Source organism: Mus caroli, chromosome 17 (genome assembly GCF_900094665.2).
Source record: "Mus caroli chromosome 17, CAROLI_EIJ_v1.1, whole genome shotgun sequence".
NCBI classification, from domain to species: Eukaryota; Metazoa; Chordata; class Mammalia; order Rodentia; family Muridae; genus Mus; species Mus caroli.
In genome coordinates, this window is record NC_034586.1 from 33,581,523 (window position 1) to 33,605,854 (window position 24,332).

At 40.9% G+C, this 24,332-nt stretch overlaps 1 protein-coding gene and 1 pseudogene across 1 annotated transcript in view; one reads left to right on the forward strand and one right to left on the reverse strand.

Moving 5' to 3' along the window:
- Positions 1-24,332, reverse strand: part of LOC110283719 (E3 ubiquitin-protein ligase TRIM39) — a 529,744-nt gene that overhangs the window by 251,741 nt on the left and 253,671 nt on the right. The gene's annotated exons all lie outside the window — the stretch shown is intronic.
- LOC110283731 lies at positions 1,643-5,270 on the forward strand (annotated as a pseudogene).

Here is a 24,332-nt window from a genome sequence, read left to right on the forward strand (position 1 = left end):
CCTAGAAGCTCTAGAACAACAGGAAGCAAATTCACCCAAGATGAGTAGATGGCAGAAAATAATCAAACTCAGGGCTGAAATCAACCAAGTGGAAACAAAAAGAACTCTTCAAAGAATCAACCAAACCAGGAGCTGGTTCTTTGAGAAAATCAACAAGATAGATAAACCCTTAGGCAGACTAACTAGAGGGCACAGGAACAGTATCCTAATTAATAAAATCAGAAATGAAAAAGGAGACATAACAACAGATCCTGAGGAAATCCAAAACATCATCAGATCCTACTACAAAAGGCTATACTCAACAAAACTGGAAAACCTGGGTGAAATACAACTACCTAGACAGATACCAGATACCAAAGTTAAATCAGGATCAGATTAATGATCTTAACAGTCCCATTTCCCCTAAAGAAATAGAAGCAGTCATTAATAGTCTCCCAACCAACATGAACTAGAGGAACGGGAATATTGAAACAGTAGGAATGAGGAGATAGCAAGATGCCAGAGGTGAAAAAAGACAAGGGGAGGTCCCAGGTGGACCTGGTATGATGGCTCTTCCTGGTTGTAAACTTGACGATATCTGGAATGAAATACAATCTAGAAATGAAGGGCACAACTTTGATCCAGATCTTGAAGCATAGTGGCCATGAAAAGCTTGAGTTCAGGCAAGGTAGTAAATGCCTTTAGTCCCAGAAGACTGAGGCAATCATATTTCTGAGTTCAATGCTGGGACAAAGCAAGTTCCAAAACTGGCATGGTGGTACACACATTTAATCTTGTCCATATCTTTGTCTGGACACTTACGTAAGGTCAATGGAAGAAGGAAGACTCACTCTTCATCTCCTTGCACTTACTTGCCAGCACAGCTGTTGGAACTTATTTCTTCAGGATTCCAGCTTTTACAGAATACCAGCTGAAACATCTAGCCATTTGGGACTGAGCATCTACTAGATTATTGGACTTTCCATTCAGATCTGTTGGGTTAGTTGTACTACAGACTGTAAGTTATTATAAGAAATTCCATATACAGTATATGGATACTGAACAGGTTTGAAAGAGGTCATGGTTCACAAAGTAAGTGGAAGGACTTGCTGTTTAATTGACAGACTGAACTGTGCTGAGTGAAGGCTTAGCCCTCTGGGATTAATCCTCAGAGGACAGGAGCTCCAGTTTTAATGCACATGGGGAATTTTCTGTCCTCACCTCTACTAAACAAAATTTCCTTCCCATAGCCCAGTTGTGAGATGAGTGACTTCTCAAATTCCAGGTAAGTCTTCACATCTTGTCCATAATAGAAACCATCCCACAGTTGTCTGAGCCTCTCAACTGTCCTGCAAACTGTAGTCCAAGTCCTTTCGTTTTCATTCACTACAATATAATCAGGGCCATTGATGCCTAAGAATTCTAAGAATCCATGACTGAAATCCTCTCATGGCAGTACATCTGAGCTGGATCTGAGCTGAGAAGGGAGGGCCCTAGAGAGTTCTCTTCCAGGCATTCATCTTTCCATCACCAAATCCCAATGGACTCTTTATCACCATCTTTGGGAATTCTTAAGAGAAATCAATCAGGTTCCTCCTTTCAAGATTATGAAATAAACAAATAATAGCAGAGTCTGAGACTCTGTCTCTACTCTTTAAACAGGATGAAGACCTTTGTTACCAAGGCTCTCCTCCTGCTGCTGCTGGTTCTGCTGGCTCTGACCAGAGGGTCAGTGGGGTTGTCCATAGGGAAAGGACATCAGCAAACAAAGGACTCCATCCCTAAGGGGGGAGCACCAGGAAACTCTGTCTTGTCCCTAGCCAACTTACATCCACTGTTTCATTTTACATCCTGCTACTGCCACTAGTTCCCTAATCCCAGCTATCCCTGGGGACTACGTTGTAGAGTAACATGTGGCCCTAGTGTGGGGTTAACATCCAAAGACTCACTATACCTAGTTGCACACTTTCTTGGCTTTTACCAAACTCTCTTTACTTGGCCTGGGCTTCCTGAGCCTCAGTTCATCAGTGTTGGCTTTGTGGATGACACACAATTTGAGAGATTCAACAACAGAAAAGATATTCAGCAGATAGAGCACTGTGTGCCATGATTCTTGTGATAGATAAAAGAAACCAGAGGATTGGAAGATGAACACAGACCTACCTGGTCCAGGGCTATTTTCAGGAATTCAGAGTGCTACTGCAAAGAATGCTCAAAATCTACAACTACAGTGCAACTGTTGAGTGAGTCCCATTCAGAAATCCCAAATTTACAGCTCTCCATGTGCCTGATCCTGGTCTCCATGTCTGAGGTTTTCCCCTGGAAACTGTGACCCATGGCTCAAAAGAGCCACTGGACACTGTTCTGAATTTCTGTGCAATTTAAGATCAAATCAGTCTACCTGGAAAGGGCATATCAAAGAGACCAATACTCTGCAGGGTCCTATTACTGGTTGAGGCCTCTAGGAGTAGCTAAAAGTGGGTTATTGCTCAGGATATCACACAATCCAGAAGAGGTCTGGATGCTATGTCCTTCTTCAAGGTGATTGCAGTCACGGATTCTTTGAAATAGCCATCAATGACCATGATTACATTAGGATGAATGAAGACCTGAGGACATGGACCACAGTCAGCAAGTTTGCTGAGATGCACAAAGAACTGTGAGATTCATCTGGTTTTAAACAAATTGTGCAGACTTACCTATTGGGTAGATGTGTGGACTTACTCTTCACAGAGCTGGAGTATGGGAAGGTGTTTTTGCACTGGAGTTCCTGTTCCCTGAGAATTTCTCCTCAGTAGGGAGAAGCTGGAACACTAACTGTCTTTCATTAAAAGGGAAAGAGTTCTTTTGTGATTGGGTTACCTCACTCAGGATGATACCCTCCAGATCCATCCATTTGCCTAAAAATTTCAAAAAATCATTGTGTTTAATAGCTAAGTAGTACTCCATTGTGTAAATGTACCACATTTTCTGTATCCATTCTTCTGTTGAGGGACATCTGGGTTCTTTCCAGCTTCTGGCTATTATAAATAAGGCTGCTATGAACATAGTGGAGCATGTGTCCTTATTTCCAGTTGGAACACCTTCTGGGTATATGCCCACAAGAGATATTGCTGGATCTTCCGGTAGTACTATGTCCAATTTTCGGAGGAACCACCAGACTGATTTCCAGAGTGGTTGTACCAGCTTGCAATCCCACCAGCAATGGGGGAGTGTTCCTCTTTCTTCACATCCTTGCCAGCATCTGCTGTCACCTGAATTATTGATCTTAGCCATTCTGACTGGTGTGAGGTGGAATCTCAGGGTTGTTTTGATTTGCATTTCCCCAATAATTAAGGATGTTGAACATTTTTTCAGGTGCTTCTCAGCCATTTGGTATATCTCAGTTGAGAATTCTTTGTTAGCTCTGTGCCCTTTTTTAATGGGGTTATTTGATCTTCTGGAGTCTGGCTTCCTGAGTTCTTTGTATATATTGGATATTAGTCCCCTATCTGATTTACGATAGGTAAAGATCCTTTACCAATCTGTTGGTGGCCTTTTTGTCTTATTGACAGTGTCTTTTGCCTTACAGAAGCTTTGCAATTTTATGAGGTCCTATTTGTCGTGGATATTAGCCCAGAAACTTAGAATACCCAAGATACAATTTGCAATACACATGAAACTCAAGAAGAAGGAAGACCAAAGTGTGGGTACTTCATTCATCCTTAGAGTGGGGAACAAAATACCCATGTAAGGAGTTACAGAGACAAAGTTTGGAGCTGAGACCAATGGAAGGACCATGCAGAGACTGCCCCATCTGGGGATCCATACCATAATTGACTACCAAACACAGACACTATTGCATATGCCAGCAAGATTTTGCTGACATGACCATGATTTAGCTGTCTCTTGTGAGGCTATGCCAGTGCTTGGCAAATACAGAAGTGGATGCTCACAGTCATCTATTGGATGGAACACAGGGCCCCCAATGGTGGAGCTAGAAAAAGTACCCAAGGAGCTGAAGGGGTCTGTAACCCTATAGGAGGAACTGCAATATGAACTAACCAGAACCCCTGAGCTCAAGTCTCTAGCTGCATATGTAGCAGAAGATAGCCTAATCAGCCATCATTGGGAGGAGAGGCCCTTGGTCTTGCAAAGATTATATGCCCCAATACAGGGGAATGCCAGGGCCAGGAAACAGGAGTGGGTAGGTTGGGGAGCAGGGCGGGGGGAGGATATAAGGGACTTTTGGGATAGCATTTGCATTGTAAATGAAGAAAATATCTAATAAAAATTGTTTAAATTAAAAAAGGGGGGGAGGAAGAGGGCTTGTGGGTTTCCAGGATCTACATGAAAAAGGCTCCCTAGTGTTAAGAATTCTTTTTAGGATAGTTCAGTCTATGAATTAAACAGCAATTTTTTTCCATTTAATTTACAAACCATGATCTGTCTCCGGCCAGTTCACTTTCGTGTACAATGAATTTGAGATCTATCCACAGTATTTTTGATTCTTTAACCTCCTGCTAGTCAGAACCAGAATCCAATGCTCCTACAGGGAGATACATCATTTCCTCCTCTGTCCTGGTTCATATTGATTCTGAAACCATCCAAGGAATAGATTACCTCATCCATACCCTGAGTGTAGGTTGCTGTGTGGAGTTGGCGCCTCTTCTTAAATCTAACTCTACTGTATTCCCAAAACTTTATGTGTGCATTCATTGATCCCCAGGATGAATGACAAATGCCTCAAATTTCTGATTTTCCCTACAGACACACCTAAAATGCATGTGAAACATAGGTCAGACCTGACAAGAAAATCACATTGAGGTGCTGGGCCATTAGCTTCTACCCTGCTGAAATCACCCTAACCTGGGAGACAGATGAGAGCAACCAAACCTCAGACATGGAGGTGTCAGAGACCAGGCCTGCAGTGGATGGAACATTCCATAAGTGGGCAGCTGTTGTGGTACGGTACCTTCTGGAGAAGACCACAGGTACACATATCATGTGAATCATGAGGGGTTGCCTGAGATCATCACCCTGAGATGGAATAAGGACTTTAAGTGAGCACAAACACGATTCTGAGAGAATGGGAGTCCTCTGGGACAGCTACAGTGGGGACAAGATGGAGAGCTGCAGGTCAGAGTCTTCACTCTGCTTCCCTTAATTTCCTTCCTACAGTCTCCTGAACCCACCTTCCCTTTATGCCTAATGTTATTGTTGCAGTTCTTGGAGCTCTGTTTTTGGGAGCAGTGATGACTTTTCTGATAGGGAAGAGGAGGACTAGAGGTAAAAAAGGGTCAGAGTCTTAATTCATGTCTCCATTAAAATAAGAAGCCCAAATTGTGAGAATGCCCTGTCACAGGACAGCAGATTTTATCTATACAGCTGCAACCCATATAGGACACATGTGCTGAGAGTTCATCCATTGTGAAGCATAACAAAAATAATAAACAGGTTCCTGACTACAATGACAGAGGTGACAGAGACCTTATTCTCATCTCTATGATGTCAGAGAGAAATTTCCTATTTAAAATAAACATCCAGGGTTCCAGATATCATATTTTGTGTACAGGTTTCCATCACGTTTATCTGTGTTAAAGCTCTGGACACTTATCTGAGATAAAAATCAAGGAGATTACTCTAGGCCATCTTCATCCTGCTGCCTCAATGACCTCTAATAATCCAGGTTAAATAGGAAACAGCCATGTTCAAATTTGTCAGTAATAAGAGTTGTGGCTCATCCATGGGAAACTTACATCAATATAGAAAAGAGCACACCCAGTTTTGCTTTACTTGCCACAGTGAGGTGAAATTCCTAGGATTCCCAGCTTTCTGTTACAGCATTAAAAAGTGACACCCTATAGGACCTGGTGTGCATCAGTGAGAGGGACAGTGGATAGAACCTGAGGGATGGGGACTCTTGAGACTGGGACCATTTAAGTGAGTGATGTGCTGTTAACTATCTCACCATTTAAAAATACATATTTGGTGTTCTTCTTTGTTCTTTTTATCTACAGGTTAATGCAGATGTCTCAATGTGATACCCACCCATTACAAATGTTTCTGGTTTCTCCTCCCATGGTGCCTTCTCTTTCTACATCTGACTGTGACTATGTGTACTTCTCCTCTGAGCACAGTATGAGCAGATCATAGGGAGCAACAAGCCCCAACACCATCCTCAGTGTGTGTATTCCCAGTCATCTCTCATTCTCCAACACAGGCAGGACTGGGAAACCTCCATTACTGATTGGAATTTAGTTTTCACTAGCCTACCTACCACTTCATGCTTTTGTTTATAAATAAGAATTTATATATGTTTTTGTAACATGTTGGCTGATTGTTTGAATGTTTGATGTCCTAAACAAGACTAAAACTTGATGGAAAAAATAAAGGCAGATAAACTTGTGAAATTTGTGTTTGCTGTGTTAAATCCATTGCCTTATGGCATTGGTTGTAGTGTGGAGTTAAGGAACCCCTGGGCTATGCATAGTTGTTGTTGGGTCCAGCTGGACTTTCACTCTGTCTCTTTCTACCCATGCCATTATCTTGCTTTCTCCTAATCCTACTCTTCCAATAACCCGTTCTTCTAGGTTATTTGATCAAAAAGTCTAAGTCAGTTTTAGGGCCTTGTCCAGTGTCTGTTATATTCTCTCAAGTTGACAGTCAGTCTGGACAGGCCTCAGTTTGATGTTATATTAGGAGACATTTAGATTCTGGTTTCAACATGGATTATACTTGTTCTCATTTCTGAGTATTAGTCTGGTGTCATTGTCTTCTGTTGTCAAGTGTCATTGACAATATTAGGAAGTGTTTCTGTCATTTTCCTACAACAGATCTCTGTGCTATTCTATTAAAGCTATGAGAGGCAATCTTGGTTTCTGACAGCCACCTGAGAAGAGGTTTTGTCTACAGGATGTTTGCAAGTACAAGACCAACCTGGACTGAAGACCTGGTCCCAATTAAGGCATTAGACAAATAATTTAAGAACTGAATGGTATATGTTGGACATGGCTCTAGTATGCTAATGTCAATTCAAATAAATCTGAATTAGTATTTGCTTTTCTTATAGAAAGTAGGTTTGGTGTAAACAAAGTCATATGTAAGAAACATAATGGTTCAACCTACATAGCTCCCTTCTCTATCCTGATGATATTTTAGGTATCCATGATAACCTAACCTCCTTGCCTTCACATAGAGGATCAGGGTCCAACCTTGAGCATGACTAGGGTTCATAGGGTTCATCTCTCATGAGCCCCCAGTTAGACAGTCCAAGTGGTATTTCAATAACAAATATCCAAGCATGATCTCTAGAATGCCATTTAGACTTGAGGCATGTCACTGAAGAATGTGACTCACAGGATGAAATTCAGATTCAGTGAATGGACAGATTAGGCCCAAATATGGAAAAAGTAACAGAGGGTCTCTTAGGGCTCATGTCAGACTCGACACATATTCCTGGTATCCCACCTATGCTATTAGAATCAAACAGAGTGTTTGAGGAGCCACTGGCCAGATGAAAATCACAAGAATAAAAAAAAAATCACAAACCATTCAAGTCCCCATTAATAGAAACAAATATCTGTGGATGTATAAGACTTATTGTGACCCAATTTGTAGATATTATATATTATTTCAATAAAAGAAGGGTCTCAAATTTCAGTTCCCAACATAGTAAGTATGGATGAATATAGACAACAAGAGGAAATTTACCTTGGAGATACACAGAAATTTTAAGTATATATAGACATGAACAGACGTATTTAAAATAAAATGTTATAGAATTTCTGACATATTAGTCCCTGTATTTAGATTCAGAAGGATTTTGTGACTCAGGCAGAAAGACGAGTCAAGGTAAAGCAACTTGTCCCCAAACACTACTTCCAGGATACTAACCCCAAGAGGTAGGTTAAAGTGAGAAGTCAGGCCCTAGAGTTCCTAGATTCCAGGAGTTAATCGTCACATTATCCATCTTGCCATGTCTGTCATTTCTATTGGTAACTGCTAGAGACCTCAGTTTCCTAATGAACATAAACAATATAAAGTGAAGCGAGGCAAGACCTGAGTCAGCCTGTACCTTAAAAGTAAAATGAGGAATCTATGCACTCTGAACCCTTCTGATCCATATCCATGATCCAGAACCATGTGCTTGAGTCCTGAGTTCAGGAGAGAAAGAGCCTCACACAGGGTCCAAGGCTACGATTGGCTTATATACATTACATGGAAAACTGTATTTTTGCTTTAACTCAACTGGCCTCTCCCTGTTCCCCAATTGGAGAATAATGCTCTTCAGTGATCACAAATTCCAATTGGTATTTCTTGAGGACTGTTATATAAAAATTGGAAAGGTACCATGTAGAAATTATCAGAAAACTGGAAACAGGTTAAAACTGCTAACCAACATTGGGTAGTATGAGTATTGTTTGTTTGTTTGTTTGTTTAAATATAGAACACACTCCTTCAGAAGGGGCAGTGTTGATTCCAGACATGCAAGAGGTATGTGAAAGGTCATCTAGAATATGGGTGAGGAACAGGTCAGGTGACTCGTTATTAAGGGTTTTAGCATGGCCTCAGTGTGATCAGTGATCTCGGAGAGCAGATTTGCAAGACATGAAGGATTCCTCCAGCTAGGCTCCACATCAGGAAGTTTCATAACTTGCCCCAAGCCTGAGAAGCAAAGAGAGCAAACTCTTGAGCCTGTAGAGGACATTTATATTCCAACCATGTCCTGCCTGTTGTTTGGGTTTTGTCAATTTGAAATGTACTTTTTTAAACTGGAAAAGGAAACATAATGAAGAAAATGCCTTCATCAGTGTGCCTCTAGGCAAGTTCTAAATGTAGGTGCTCTTGGATTATATATGAAAGCAGGATGAGCAAGCCATTAAGCAGCAGTCCTCCATAGAGTGCTCCTGTGCCCGTGTTCCTCCCTTGAATGCCTACCTTACTGTTGAAATGTCATCTGGGACTTGTCAGATGAAATAAACTATTTTATCTTCAAGTTATTTTTGGTCATGTTTTGTCACAGCAATATCAAAGCAGGGTAACACAAACAACAATTGGCCATGTATGGCAACTTCACAACTAACTGAAAATTGTTTTGGAGACAGGCACTTATTTGTCATTAATTTTAGTTTTAACTTCTGTGTGTGTGTGTGCGTGTGCGTGTGCGTGTGTGTGTGTGTGTGTGTGTGTGTGTGTGTGTGTGTGCTTGTGTACTACATTCGAATCAATTGGAGATGCTTTGCAATCTGGAAGATATTATCTAATACCATAGAGCTGGAATAACAGGAGGTTGTGAATGGCTCTTTGATGATGCTTGGAAATGAACTCAAGTCCACTGGGCTTTTAGAATCTAAGCCTTCCTTTCAAGCCCAGGGTAGTGAACCTGCTTTTCTTTGCTGGATTCCAGGGTTTGTAACAATTTGATTCCCCTGTCAGAATCTCAACCACCTACTGAGGAGTTATCTGAGAAGGAGACCACCTGAACTTGGAGTTTAGATTAGGAAAGGCAGGTTGCTTGTGACTTAGATAGAGAACTGCTCAGGTCCACAAGGTAACCAAACTTGAAGAAGTGCCACATGTGCAAAGTTAGTAAAGTGTCAAATGTAAAGTACTGCAAGGTGGACAGTGTGGGGGATCCTGCTATTTATCTTCAACTTTTAATGTTTCCCACAATCTACAATTCTTAACTATAGGACAGAACTGAACATGACCCAGGGCTGCAGGAGACCACCCTCAGAGGTACCAGCATAGAACACTATAGTTGGTAGAAGCCTAAACCCAATATGTATCAAGACCCTCCCTCCTCTTGGAACATAAGATATGTAACTAGGCTGAGTGGTAGACAGGGCACAGATGTCTGGACCTGGATAATGCAGAAAGCCAGGCAGGGATAGGCTAAATGGAGATCCTTGAGGTTCTGGCAAGACTTGGGTCAAGGCTAAGCTTCCCTTGTCTGTGATGGTGTTATACATTGTCCTAGCAACTTCAGAATGAGGTTCTTTCTCTGAAGACCTGCACTCAACTTGTCAGCATCTGAGTCAAAGACAGGGTAGCTCCCAGCAGAATGAGAAGGGCTATGGATGATGACATCTTCCTAAATGATGGTACCAATTTAATCCTGAATGTTGGTCATTCACAATACAAATGTAAGCTACAGGATGAGGCTGTCTTTTCTAAGAATTTCCAGTGGGAGGTACAGTGACCTGAAATGCTATAGAAAGATTAACGCTAGGAGACAAATTTCCATAGAAATTTCCCCACCTCAAATTCAGCTCTAAGCCCTGGTATCCTGGGAGCAATGTCTAGGGACAAGCTGTTTACCCTGATTCCTATAAATGTCTGTTGACAAGATCCTTCTGAATCCTAGGCCAGATGCTGATCTGGCTTGAATAATCAAGCAAAGAAAAGCAAAGGCCCTGTATCTCTCACTGAAGTATCAAGCTGTGGTTCATGATCCTCAGGTTTCATTGTCTCCCTGTTATGTCATGGTCTTTCCTAGGAGACTCAGTACACCTACACAAAGACTTTGCTTCCTGGTGACTACAGATTATAGAGTTTTAAAGAAATTTATGAAGGAGTTGTCTGCTCTGTCAGTGCCTATGCATACCATGTCCTTAGGAGATTAAGTATAGAAGTGGCAGAAGGTGAGAAATGTAGCGTACTTATCTTTCTCTGATCTCTGATGATCTCCAGCTCAAAAATCTGTCTAATGTCTCCCTATGACATCAGTCTGACCTTTCACAGTCCCTTAAGACCCAGAAATACAGGACAATATTCTACACATTCATTAAGAACCATCTAAAATCATCAACCAAACATGTTATAAACATTTGAATTTCTGTAAGATGGAGGAACAATGTGTCCTTGCCCTTATCTTTTTCTTGGGTTCTATGCAGATGCAGCCTCCACTTGCTATATCATTAATGACTTTGGCATCTTTTATTAGAGCTGATGTTGTGTACCTTATTTGGGTATGTATCCTTGGGCAGCTTGCATGGTTCTATAGGTATTACATGGAAAGTTCCAAGGTCTACCAGTCTTAGTTATATAAACTTGCTCCCAAAACTTAAAAGTCATCAGTTAAACAAATTGGCTACAGGCAATTACAGGGAAGAATAGATGATGTGGGTAGGTTTTTGGTAACAGGGTTGGGGTCAAATGGAGTGACCAGGAAGAGAGAGAGAGAGAGAGAATGAGAGGGGGGAGGGAGAGAGGAAAGGAAAGGGAGAGATAGAGGGAGTATAGAACAAGAAAGATGGAGGAGAGAAGAGAAATTCACCTTAAGGCCAGATAAATCATGAGCATGTGGCCAGGAGAATTAGAGCCTGAGCACAGGCAGATAGAGCAGACATATACTAGGCAACACTCAGAGAACAAGGACTTGGGCAGCACAGTTGGGAGACTAACAATCTAACTCATAGAGAAATAGATTAGGGGTAATTCACCCAGTAATTGTGCTAAACCTGATTTAGAAATCCACAAGACTGCCTCAATTATGGAAAGGTGTAGAGGTCATATTAATAATTAATAGAGTTTACTACAATCCATTTATAACTTAAACCTCAAGCCCTTCAGGCAAGGAAGTGAATCCAAGGATGAACTTCGGATGCAGTCAATGCACAGCTTGGCCCTTAGCATGGGAGAAATAACAGAGGCTCAACTAGGGACATTGACAGATTTTACCCATGTGCCTGGGATCCAAGCTCTGATGTTAGAACTGAAGAGAGGCCTTTGAGAAACCACTAGCCTGGTAAAAACCAGAAGGATCAGAATTCACAAACCATGCATGTTCCCTCTAATAGTAACAAGTGTCCCTGGATTTACAAGACCTATTTTGACCCCAGGTGACCTTTATTGCATATAATCTTCAATGAAATGAGTCTCAAAATTCTGTTCCCAACATAGACATTATGGATGGAAATAATCCACAGAAGCAAATTTACCTTGGAGGTACACAGAAATTTTAATTATATACAAACATCTTGAGAGGGAAATGGTCTAGAATTGCTAAGTTATTGACCCCTGAATTGGAACTTATTAGGAACTTGTGACTCAGACCAAGAACATAGAGATCAGGGTAAAGCAGCTTGTCCCCAGACATTAATCCCCAGGATATTAGGCTCATGATCTTGGTTAGAGTCAAATGGGAGCTTCTAGAATTCTGGTTTCCAAAAGTTAATCTTTTCATTACCAAACTTGCTATGCCTGTTTCTCCTATTGGTAATTCTTAGAGACACCAATCAGCTAATGCAAATGAAAGCTATACAGTGAAGCAAAACTAGTCCTCACTCAGTTTGACCTTCTAAAGCAGCATAAGGACACCTGTACCCTGAATCTACATGATCCATGTCTTAGGTCCAGAACCATATGTGTGAGTCTAGAGCTGAGGAGGAAAGAGTCGCTGCACAGAGGAACCAGGGCTCTGACTGGCTGGGCTGTGTCACTCAGGAATCTGCATTTCTGCTTTAAGTCAACTTGACTCTCCCTCTCCTCCTTTTGGTAACTGGTCTCTTCAGTGATCAGCAAATATACCTGGCATTTGTTGAAGGCTATTGTATAAAATTAGGAAATAGTGCCATGTAGGAACCATCAGAGAACTATATAGAGCCCCAGTCTGCAAAACAACCTTCTGTAGTATGAGCTGTATGGACCAAGATGAGAGACTCACTTTTCAGAGTCACAAAAAGCATCCATGCAGGGAAAGCATGCATGCCATAGGTGAAAAGATAAGGTGAGCTGTAAGAGGATTTGAAGAGCAGGAAGGATTCCTTCAGCTAGGTTTCAGGAAGTTTTATAATTTCCTCCAAAGCCTCAGCAGCTAGGGATAAAGTGAGCAGTTGATCTTGTACAGAACCTTTTTATTCAGACCATCTTCTAGCTGATGTTTAATTTTGTCAGTATCACACAAGCTACATGTATACTGGAAAAGGAACCTCAATGGAAAAAATATCTCAATCAGATTGGCTCTAGGAAACCTGTTTTCCAGTTGAATTGTTGATACAAGAGGGCCCAATCACCTGACAGGCAGGTGTTTCCGGTTTAGATATGAAAGCTGGATCATCAAGCCATTAAGCACAAGTTGTCCATGGAGTGTTCCTGCCTCCATGTTTCTGTCTTCAGATTCCGGAATAACTATCTCAATGATGAAATGTGACCTGGGACTGGGCAGATGAAATAAATGCATTCATCCACAAGTTAGTTTTGCTCATGGTGTCCTGTCACAGCAATAGTAAAGCAGACTAATACAAACCCACCACTGGGCACCTATGCCATCTTCACAACTAGCCCAAACTTGCCTTTGATAGTGTACACTGATTTTTATGGTTAATTTTGGTGTTACCTTCTGTGTATGTTTGGTTGTTTATGTGTGGTACATTCCAATCAATTGGAGATGCTTGTAATTGTCAGAAGATATCATGGAATCCCATGGAGCTGCAATAACTGGTATTTGTAAGTGGCCCCTTCATGAAGCATCAAAATGAACTCAACCCCACTGCATGAGCAGTAAGCATTTTTAAAAGCTAAACAATTCTCCCAATCCCAGGGTCATGAATTCTGACTGCCTTTCTTTTCTGGTTCTCAGTGTCTGTAACAATTTGATTCACCTGGAAGATTATCAACCACTTAGTGAGTAGTAAATATGAGAACCAGACCTCCTAAACATGGAGTCTGGATAAGGAAAGGCAGGTTGACTGTGGATTTGATGGAAATCTTCTCATGTGTGTATTAAACATCTTGTCCACCCCAGCCCTGGAGACCTTCTTCCTCAGAAAGCCCAGACACCATAAAAAAAAAAAAAAAAAAAAAAAAAAAAAAAAAAAAAAAAAAAAACTAGGACATAGCACCAAGTCTCCGGCAAACAGATGAAATTTGAGGTGCATCTGACCCCACAGCCTTTGGATTCAGCAGGGAGGAAACAAGTGAGGAAGAGGAAGTATTTCTCATCTGCATGACCACTGCTTCCCATTTTCGAGCCTGCCATGCATCAGCTATAGAGCCATGGAAGCTTCCCCAGGCCACAATCTCAAACTATGCCACCTAGGAAAATCAGAACGAATAATAGATGCCAATATGAACACAGATGTGTCAAAAGGAGGCTGCATCTTCATAGAACCCATGAAAAGGTTAAGGGCAAGGGCAGTTGGGTTCTTAATCTCAGAGATATTAAATGGTAGCCATAACATAGAATGTTGTGCTGCAGGTTTCAGTCTTGAGGGTCTATGTGGGGGTTGTCAGCCTGGTTTCCTGGGGAGACGTTAGAGAGATATTTGAGTTGGGGTTTTTCAGAGATCTGTCAATAGTTCATTATCTCTCTCAGGGCCTGCCACTTTGATTGGCCTCTCATGGAAATGGTATGCATGGCCACTGACAGAGCAGATAACTCCATCATAAATTTCTGTGTTTTCTGACCAGCAGGATATCAAGGATTAATGCAGGTGGTCTGAGCTGGCCTGAGAAGGATCTTGACATAACAGTGAGGCAATGGAACTACAAATAGAATTCAGAGCTGGAGAGTTCAATGAAAGACAAAGGCCTTTGCTTTCCTTTCCTTCCTTGATTGTCAACCACATCAGCTTCTGGGGTATGACTTTGAAGGATGTTGTCAACAGGACAGGTGCAGGGATCAGGGTAAACAACTTGTCCCCAGACATGGCTCCCTAGATACCAGAGCCCAGAGCTGAATTTGAGCTGGGGATACAAAGCTCTAGGGATTCCTCACCCAGTGGTTAATCTTTCCATAGCTGATTAAACCACACTCCCGTTGGGGATTCTTAGAGAAGACTGAAGATCAGAGGTGTAAAATAAATAAGGACCTGTGTGGACCGTGTCCAGGTCTGCTGATTCTAAGTGATTTCCTCTAGGCTGCCCTCCTGCAGCCCTAGTTCTCATTGATAGAGAAATAGAGAATGATATATTGATAGGTAGACATACATATAGACAGACATATAGATAGAGACAAGGACACAGAGAGACAGAGAGCGACAGAAAGAGACAGAAATCAACAGAGACAGTGAGACACGGACCATGAGAGGAAGAGAGAGATACATAATTTTTGTGATTGGAGAAATATCTCAGTGCAGAGGAAGTGTTGGTGTTGGGGACCAGCCCCAGCAGGGGGAGAGGGGTCTTCTTGAGGCAATGGACTGGGAAGAGCAACAGCAGAAGCTAAGATTTTAGTCTTATAATTTGGGGGTAAGACTTGGTCTTCTGAGACATTTAGGGTTGTTTTATAATAATAAAAATTTACTTATCTAAGTCTAAGTTACTATGCTACTGTAGCTGGCCTGCCTTCTATGATCCTCTGAGGCTAGAAACAGCAGTCTCTGGCACTTAGCACTTCTGCCTTTGTACTATCTCAGCAGGAGCTGCTTGCCTCTAACTTTCAGCTTGCTAGTTGGAAGTCACAGGAAGAAAAAGGGACACTTACCTGGAAAGAGGAAAACATTTGAAATGTAAGTAAATAAAATATCCAATAAAAAAATACATGACAGAGACATTATGTTCATCTACCTTGAATATTTCCAATTTGCTATTGACCTCAGTTCTTCCAACAAGATATTGATGGATACTGTTTTATCTGAGAGGGGGACTGACATGTTGGGAGGTATGCACAAGTATGTAGGAGCATTTGTCTGTGAAAATTTAATTTTATAAAAGAAAGAAAAATGATTATAGCATTTGTTACTAAGTTGTAAAAAGTTCCTATGAAAGCTAACTAAGGGAAAGGCAGAAAGATCCTAAGCGGGGAAGGGGAAAATTTCTCTAAGGGAAAAAAATTCTATTCTAAGTGGGGAAAAGCAAGAAAATTCTTCTCTCTCTCTTTGTCTTCAGTACTTATACATCTTTCAGAATACGTGATCACATGTTACAAAGTTCATCACAAGTTCACACAAAAAAATCAAATCATAAATTGAAATAAAAGTTTACAACAGAGAATGTTTACATGCATATCAATTAGAAGTAATTATCTGGCTAAACATCCATCACCTGTCTCAGCTCCACAGATTCACTGAAGGTTGAAAATCATAACTGTTATTAATGAAATTTTTTATAGATAAACCCAGTCAATATAGTACCTTCTGTCCTAGAACCTATAATAAATTCCCTTTTTATGACCTTTGGTTAATTGTTTAACAACCTCTTGGAATGTGCTCTGAGTAGGAGAAAGTCTAGTTACTATCTAAGAGCAATTAACTGGTGACACTTGGGAGACTGGCAGAGATTACATTGCAGTTTTGACTATCAGAAAAGTTCCCAGTAGCAGTTCCACTATAAAAGAGCTTAATAATCACAGATATAATTTCAGGAATTCTTTTAGGATCATCATTAAGACTTAAGAAGTCATCTATTTGTCTTTCTAGCATCACTTCAAGACAGTGCATCTTCATAGATCTACAGAGATCTGCTCCAAAGGGGTGTGTTATTACTTAGTAGTTGTTATATATGTTTAATAATAACAGAAAAAAGCATATAAATAGCAGGAATCTTTCCTAAAATGAATCCCATATAGTCTTGTTTAATAAGCGCAAACCTGTCATAGATTATATAATACTCCAAAGCAGGCCATCTCAGGAATATCACCTGCTAGTTATTAACTTGTCCCATTATGGCTCCTGACATGTTGGTATTGATGCATAAGTCTCAGGCTTGTTCTTGCTTTTCTAGATTTCTGGGCAATGTGGTAGTCATGGTAGTACACAGAAATACATGCATACCCTTCTTAGAATTGGGAACAAAACACCCATGGAAGGAGTTACAGAGACAAAGTTTCGAGCTATGATGAAAGGATGGACCATCTAGAGACTGCCNTATCCAGGGATCCATCCCATAATCAGCTTCCAAACGCTGACACCATTGCATACACTAGCAAGATTTTGCTGAAAGGACCCAAATATAGCTGTCTCTTGTGAGACTATGCCGGGGCCTAGCAAACACAGGAGTGGATGCTCACAGTCAGCTATTGGATGTATCACAGGGCTCCCAATGGAGAAGCTAGAGAAAGTACCCAAGGAGCTAAAGGGATCTGCAACCCCATAGTTGGAACAACATGATGAACTAACCAGTACCCCGGAGCTCTTGTCTCTAGCTGCATATGTATCGAAAGATGGCCTAGTCGGCCATCACTGGAAAGAGAGGCCCATTGGACTTGCAAACTTTATATGCCCCAATATAGGGGAATGCCAGGGCCAAAAGAATGGGAATGGGTGGGTAGGGAAGTGGGGGGCGGTATGGGGGACTTTTGGGATAGCATTGGAAATGTAATTGAGGAAAATATGTAATAAAAAATATTAAAAATTAAAAAAAGAAATACATGCATGCAAAACAATCATACACATACATGATAACAAACGCATCCCTCAAAAGTGAAATTGTAAATTGTAAATAAGGTCTGTCTGTTTTATTATAGCATAGTCTCTGGCTTGAACAGGCTGAGCATGAAGCCTTGGTCCCTCACAATGGACAATGCCTGAATCTTTGCGATCACAAGTCTTGGTGGAACAGATTTTACTGAAAGGATAGTGTTTGAGCTAGCATGATGACACAGCTCAGAGAGTTACCTTGTAAAATCCCAGTCTCACAGAACAATGGGACACAGCCCTGGCTAAACTTGTTTCTACAGCCTTCTCCTGTTTCCAGAAGCAATGGGATTAGCACAGCAAACAAAAATTCTATAAGAACCCTCACCTATATTTTCTCCATTAAGTTTGACTCCATTTTAGTTCACTAGTCTTTTCTCTTAGGTGGGGTTTCCATTTCTATGAAGAGCATCATGTCCAAAGCACCTCTTATAAAAGACAACATTTAATTAAAGCTAGCTTACAGTTTCAGAAACACAGGCTTTTATTATAACAGGATACATGGCAGCATATCAGCAGGCATGAATGGCTCTGGAGGAACTAAGATTTCTACATGTTGTTCTGAAGACAAACAAGAGAAGACTGGATAAGCCCACACCCGCACAGGGATGCACTTCCTCCAACAAGGTCACAGTTATTTCAACAAAGGCACATCTCCCAGTACTACCATTCTTAGTGGGCCACACATCTGAACACATGAGCCTATTGGTCCAAACCTATTCAAATCACTACACCCACCATGCAATAAATTGCAAAACATATTCACACGTACAACACGTGTTACAAGAAGGAAGCATGAATTTGCATCTCAGTGACAACAAAAGTTCAGTTAGTGATGGGGGATGTCCAGCCCTGCCTCTGTTGTAACCAGAGGGATAATTGGGGAAGAGACTCAAGTCCAAGTAGGGAGAGAGCTTGGTGTTTTGTATGAGGTGCTCACTTCTTGACACTATGATGATAATGGACAGATTTCAAGTCACAGTCAGGTGGCAGATATGGATAGTAAATTCTATAAATACTGGAATTACTGTAGGAGAAGCAGAAACAGGACCATACTTGTATAACTCAATATTACAGGAGGCCACTGTCTCATTTTGTAGAGAAGAAAAATGAAGCAATTCAGACCAGTATGTGTGAGTTGTAACATTCTGCACAGCCATTCACATACTCAAAATATTCCAATTCGAGAATCTGTCCTCTGTCTTCCCCATCTAAATCTCCCCTGATATAGCTACCTTGCTCTGTAGCAGATAACATTTTAAAAGCTGCTACAGAAGAAAATGCATCCAAAATGCTAGTGGATGGAATCAAAAGAGGATCTAATCAAAGCAAACTAGAGATGGGAAAAAATAGGAGTTGTGGAATAGTTCAGATGGCTCATAGCTCATAAGTTACTGCATGGGTCTCAAGGACAAAAGCACACCATATTGGCAGGCAGTTGGAGCATCAGGGTACCCACTCTGACCTGTGGAAAGGTTAGGAAGAAAGCAGGGTCATGAGGGTCTGGATATCCTACTTTTTGCCCCAGGGACGACACCAGAACTATTTATGGATATTGTGAGATGTGTTGCTTCTCTAATTTCTTTCTCAGTTTGTTCATCATTTGTGTTAAAAAAAAGGGGGCTATGGATTTGTTTGAGTTAATTTTATATCCTGCTACTTTGCTGAAGTTGTTTATCAGCTGAAGGAGGTCTCTGGTGGAATTTTGGGGGTAGCTTATGTTTACTACCATATCATCTTCAAATAGTGATACTTTGAGCTTTTCCTTTCCAATTTGTAACCTGTTGATCTCCTTTTGTTGTTTAACTGCTTTAGCTAGAACTTCAAGTACTATATTAAGTAGATAATGGAAGAGTAGGCAACCTTGTCTTCTCCCAGATTTTAGTGGGATTGCGTGTAGTTTCTCTCCATTTAATTTGATGTTGGCTATTGGTTTGCAGTATGTTGGTGCTATTGGAGTCAAGGGAAGCATTGTTGAGAGTGAGTTGTCAAACAATCCTGTCATGAACCTTGGTTCCCACTTATATTATGACAGTTGCCTCAGATACAGGCATATTTTACCTTGAGACTGAGGTAGAAACAAATAGCTCTCTGTCAGAGGAAGGAGATACTGGGGATAGGCTGTAATGTAAGTCTGTAGCTACAAGATTTCTGAAGCAAAGGGTCTGATAAAATTGGAATTTTCTCAGAAATCTCATGATGAAAAAAAAATAGAAAGAAAGAGATAAGTCTGCTACCAAACAGAGGGAAACTTATCTCAGGAAAGAGAGTTTACAAAATTTTGACAACCTTATCAGATTATCTTTCAGGAAAGTATGGATTAAAAAAATAATATTCTCTCAGGCAGTGATAGAGATAGGTTGGTAATGAAAAGATGCCCTCCTGGGTGCTTCATCTGTAGAGTACTCTTTTCTACCTCATACTCACCTCTGGGGACTGGTATCCTAGAAGCAGTCTGTGGGGACAAGTTATTTACCTTAATCCTTCTGTTGCTCCTGTTGATTACATCTTTCTGAGTGCAGTTTCAGGAAGAATAAGTCAGCAATTCCCTATCATTTTCATGTCAGGATCTCTACACATATAGAAAGTGAATGGGCTTCAATGTAATATGCATATATGCATTTTTATCAATCCATTGTTAGCATGCTATGACCTAAGTGTTTTGAGACACTAACTTTATTGAGGATATTGTAAGAAATTTCATAAAAGAATGATATTTTAAAAGAGAATTATGTATTTTTCAAAGCACAATTATGGTGGAAAAATGATCTTTTTTCAATGTTTATACTCTGGCAAAGTCTTTTATCTTTTCCCTCAAGTAATGGGTGGTTGTGTCTTTTAAAACAGTTTTTCATTTTAATTTAAGAAAATGCATCTTAATAGAAACATATAGGCTGTATATATTTCATTTGTGGCAGTGTGTGTGTGTGTGTGTGTGTGTCCCTCTGTCTCTCTGTCTCTTCTTTATGTGTGAGTTTATATCTGTCTGTCACTATGTCTCTGTCTGTCTGGTTTTTGCCTGTGTCACTCTTTGTATGTGTCTGAGGAGATCACAGAGTATTGTTGCATGTCAAGGCCAAAATTTGTCATCATAAATACTGGAAGTGGAATACGGAAGTTTATGAGCTGCCTAATTCCTATGCTGGGAATCCAGTTCTAGTTCTTCACACAAACAGCAGCTACTTTTCACTGCTGAGCCATAAATGACACATTGGTTCTCAACATAGCACTAAAGGAGGGATGCCTAGGGCTATGGCTGAATTATATCCATGTGCCCATGATCCCATCTCTGATATTAGAACCAAAGGGAGGTCTTTTTGAACCTGATGAAAATCACAAGGTTCTCAATTCATACACTCTGCAGTTCCACTCCAATAGGAACATGTGTCTTTGGATCTTCGAGACATATTTTGAACACAGGTTGCAGATATTTTATATTAACTTCAATAAAGGTCTCAAAATTCAGTTCACATCATAGTCAGTATGGATGCACATAATCCACATAAAAATTTACCTATAAGATATGCAAAACTTTTAAGCATATATTGACATTTGGTTGACCTAGAATTGACACCATATTGTCCCTGAAATGAGACTCAGAAGACAGTTGTGACTCAGTCCATCAGGACATGGATCAAGGTAAAACAACTTGTCCTCAGAAACTGAACCCCAAAATACAAAGCCCAAGAGCTGGGTTAGAATAAGGTGGGAGGGTCTAGAGTTTCTATTTCTCAGGAGTTAATCCTTCCAAAACTCAAGTCTCCCTGTCTTTCCTTCCTATTGGCAATTCCTAGAGACAGCAACTACTCAGTACAGATGAAGGTTTTAAACTGAATGGAGATTAGTTCTGACTCAGCCTGTACTCTTAAAGTTAAATGAGGACCCCTGTACCCCGAACCTATTTGTTCCATCCACGGTAATATGAATAAGTATAGAGTTTAAGAGGGAAAGAGCCTCTGCACAGAGGAGCTAGGGCTCAGACTGGCTGGGATGCAGAAGCAGGGAATCTCCATTTCTGCTTTAAATCATCAGATTCCCCCTATTCCCCTAATGGAGAGCAGAAATAAGAAATCACCACACAATCTACCTGACATCTCTTCAGGGTTGTCACATAATAGGAAATAGTACCATGTAGAAACTATCAGAGAACTATGAATAGGCTCAATCTACAAACCGGCCTTGAGTAGTATGAGTTGTGTTGAAGAATGAGACAAGCCTCTTTTTTCAGTCATGAGAGACAGTGATAATGCTAGGGAGTCATGCTCTATGTTAAAGGTCCTCCAGAGTATGGGTGAGGGATATGTCAGGTGGCTGTTTACCAAGTACCAAGATGTTTTGCATATTCTAAATGTGAAGGTGACCTCTGAACTGTGACAAGTTTCAGATGGCATGAACAAAACAAAGACGATTCATAACTTCCCTCAAAATGCTATCAACTGGAAATCAAGAGAGAAAACAATTGAGGCTCTAGGGGCCATTTCTCATTCAGACCATGTCCTGGCTATTGATCTACTTTTTAAACTTTGACACAATCTACCTTTATACAGGAAAAGGAATTTATTGTAGATAACACTGTCAGCAGATTACCTCTAAGCAAGTGTGTATGGTATTTTCTAGATTTTTATTGATATGGAAGAACCCAGATCAGCAGGTTTTTCTGGATTATATATGGGAGCAGGTTGAACAAGCCAGTAAGCAGCAGTTCTCCATGGACCTGCCTTGTTCCTGCCTTGAATGCCTGTGCTAACTTCCTCACTGACATAATGTGACCTGGAATTCGTCACATGAAATAAGCTCTTTCTTTCTCAAGTTGGTTTCATAATTTTCTTCTGTCAGAGCAAGAGAAAAGCAAACTAAAATAAACCATCATATCAGTAATAGTATCAGCGTTTGGTGCCTGTGCATTGGAAGGAGGATGCTGGCAGGAGTGAGGTGGAGGAGGGTTGATGAGTGGGTGAGCACCCTCTCAGAAGCAAAGGGGAGGGGGAAGGGGAAAGAACTTGGGGAGGGGAAACCAGTAAAGGGGGCAACATTTGAAACGTAAATAAATAAAATAATTTAATAATAAAAAAATAAAATAAAATAAAATAAAATAAAATAAACCATCAATGGCATGTATGGCAACTCCAGAATACCCTAAACTAATTTTTGCGACAAGACATGGGTTTCATGCTTAGATTTAGTTTTTACTTTTCTGCATGTTAGTGTGTATGTAGTACATGCCAATTGAATGGAGATCACTGTGGGATCCAGAAGAGGGCATGCAATCCAATGGAGTGGCAATAACAAGGGATTAACACTGGCCCTTTGAGGATGCTAGAAAATGACCTCAAGTACACTGCACAAATAATAAGCATGTCTACAACCTAAGTCACCATTCCAATTCCAGGGTTATGACTTTTTCCCTGCTTTCTTGTGTTGGAGCCCAGGGACTAGAAGATATTGACTCACCTGGCAGGTCCTCTATTACTTACTGAGAAGTAAATGTGAGAAGCAGACCTCCTAAATGTGAAGTCTGGATGAGGAAAAAGGGGTTGCTTATGGATTTGATGGAGACTTTCTGTCTTATGTGTGTAATGATACATCCTTTCCAGCCCAGATTGTTCAAGAGTCCACTCTATACCTGGGGCACAGCCCTAAACTTCTGGGAAAAAAACATGAATTTTGAGCCATATCTGATCTCACAGCCCTTGGATTCAGCAGGGTGGGAACAACTGAGGGAGAGGAAGTCTTTCTCATTCTGCATGACCACTGCTTCCCATTTCACACCCTGCCATGCAACAGCTATAGAGCTAGGGAAGCTACCCCAGGTCACATACTCAAACTATGGCAGCAATATAAAATGAGACCTAATAAAAGATGATGGAGTGTGGGAAAAGTCCTATGCATTTGCATAGGACTCAAGCAAAAATTAAGGAAAGTACACCTGGGACCTAATCATAGAAATATTATATGGTGGCCATAACATTGGTATTGACAGTTAGAAGTACCCATGGATGTTCAGAGTATTGTGCTACATGGCTGTGTGTTGAGAGTATGTGGGAGTTTAGCGTATTGTCATAGGGAAATATTCAAGATTTTTGAGTTGGGCATCATTAGTTATCTCTCAGTCGTACATTATCTCTCTCAGTTCCTGCTACTTCTACTCTTGGCATTTTAGGGGCATGATGTGCATGACCACTGACAGAGCATCCAACCACATTCTAAATTTCTTGATCCTTCTTCAGGTATCTATGATCTTTTATCACCAGGAAGGCTAGGCCTTGGTGCAGGTGGCCTTAGCATACTACTTAAAATCCATGAAAGGAATGTGAGGCAATGAACCCCCAGATCAAAACCAGAGCTGGACCCTTCATTGAGAGCCTTTGCTTTCCTTTTCTTTTTTGATTCTGTCAGCCAGATCACCATCTGGCATAGGACTCAGCAGGATATTGTCAACAGTACAGGTACAGGTATCACTGTAAGCAACTTGTCCCCAGACACTGCTCCCAGGATACCAGGGTTCAGAGTTGCATCTGCAGTGGGGAAGCAGGTCTTTGGTGATTTTGCTCCTAGTAGTGGATCTTTCCATGACCCTGTAAGTCTTTGTCCCTGCCACAGGTATTCTTAGGGAAGCCAGTCAGCCTCTCACAGAAGTTCAAACTTGTTTTGTGAATAAGAACCATTCTGAACTAAATCTGTACCATCATTTAGGAGGAAGAGCTTGCCATTCCAGCCCTTCTCTTGTTTCTGGCATCCCTCCTGCCCTTCACTTAGACTCTGGCAAATGAATGCAGGTCTTCAGAAAAAGAACCTCATTGTGAAGCTACATGAATTCTGTGCACCACCATCACAGGCAAGGGAATCTAGCCTTGACCATAAGCTTTCTAGACACTTCAGGCTCTGTATCCTAGCTGTCCCTGCCTGGGTTTCTATATCATCTATGCCCAGAGCTCTCTGCCCTGTTCACCACCCAGCCTAGTGAACATTTTCAGGTTCAGGAGGTGAGAAAGGTCCCATGTCATGTTATCTTTA